At 48.7% G+C, this 1,476-nt stretch overlaps 1 long non-coding RNA gene across 1 annotated transcript in view; it reads left to right on the top strand.

Moving 5' to 3' along the window:
• LOC126384511 (uncharacterized) overlaps nt 1–1,476 on the top strand; it is a 490,327-nt gene that overhangs the window by 465 nt on the left and 488,386 nt on the right. The window lies entirely within an intron of this gene.

Below are 1,476 nucleotides of genomic sequence, written 5' to 3'. Positions count from 1 at the left end.
ATACAGCGAGTGCTGGACGGAGCAGTGAGTGACAACAACCCCGCCCACATTTAAGAGGACTGTCTGAACAGACCGAGGGTCTAGGTACCATGTCTGAAGGGTTAAAAGGGTTGAAAGTGTTTGGTGGAAACTGGGCTTAACTGCTACAACCATGTGGTATACAGCTAGTGCTTAGTCCGTTAGCTTGATGCTTACAAATAATGGGAAATGCTTTTAACATGCAACAGAAAGTATCACTGTGATCGTGGTAAATATTAGGGTAAGATGAGGGAAGATTTCCCCCAAGCTAAATATTGGAAGGTCTTCCAAGTAGTAGCAGATTTTTTGAAGGTGTTCTTAAATATTCTCAGCACTCTTTATTCAGCTGGTTTTCTGCTTTCCTTTCCACATCTTCCTCCAGACCTTTACCTCTGTCCAGCGATCCTTGACCCCACCACCCTCAGTGATAAAGCTGTATTCTCTCCTCTGTGTCTATGCGGAGGATGTTTTTCCAACCTCTCTGGACAGGAAAAAAAAATGGCCTGGGCTGCAGCCCAACACCAGTATGCAGGGCCAGTTGGGTAGCTCTCTCTGCCAGGCCCTCACCCCGGATCCCTCCACCACCACCACCACCTCCCCTCCCTCCTCCTCCTTGGTATTGGGGTCACGTTTCCCTCCATTGACAGGAAAGACTTCTTTAGAGGGCGGATTAAAAGGCCTCCAAACCGATCCTGATAGGAGGTGTCTGGCAGCTGATGTTGCTGGGTGATATGTCACAGCGCTGAGGAGTGGAGAGGAGATGTTGGGGGGGAGACAGAAGTGGAAACTTCTGATTGGCTTTGACTGCGAGTGCAGGTGTGTGTGTGTGTATGTGTGTAGCCATCTATGCGCATGTGTGTTGCAAAGGGCATTTTGCACTGACCAGAGATGAAAGGATAACTGTTGTTAGTCTCCTCTTATGATGGCTGATTAGAGTGATGCAACCGAGTGAAAGGAAGCCTTCTCACGCACACAAACAACATTCACCAGATCATCAAGCCAGCATCACTGAAGACACACACACACACACACACACACACACACACACACACCCGCGCTGGCTGCATCACAAATTATCAAACATGTCCATGTGACTTCATCTCATTTATGCAAAAGAAAACTCCACCTTAATGTCAATTGCCAGATCACCAGCTGGCTCATTTCAACATCACTGAAGTGTTCTTTGTTAGTACCAAGAGGATGATGAGGGTGTGTGTGTGTGTGTGTGTGTGTGTGTGTGTGTGTGTGTGTGTGTGTGTGTGTGTGTGTGTGTGTGTGTGAAGTGGTGGTGGAGGGATGGGGATGAGGAGGGGGGTGGTGCTCTAATGGCAGATGAGTGACCCAGTCGGAAAAGGTCAGCAGCACTACAGGGCTGATGTGGTGAGACGTCCTCCACTCACCAACTAATTAAATGTCAGTGAGTCAGATTGGATAGAGAGAGAAGCAGGGGGGGGGGGG

The sequence above is a fragment of the Epinephelus moara genome, chromosome 22 (assembly GCF_006386435.1).
Source record: "Epinephelus moara isolate mb chromosome 22, YSFRI_EMoa_1.0, whole genome shotgun sequence".
NCBI classification, from domain to species: Eukaryota; Metazoa; Chordata; class Actinopteri; order Perciformes; family Serranidae; genus Epinephelus; species Epinephelus moara.
This window is presented reverse-complemented; position numbering and strand designations above follow the sequence as displayed.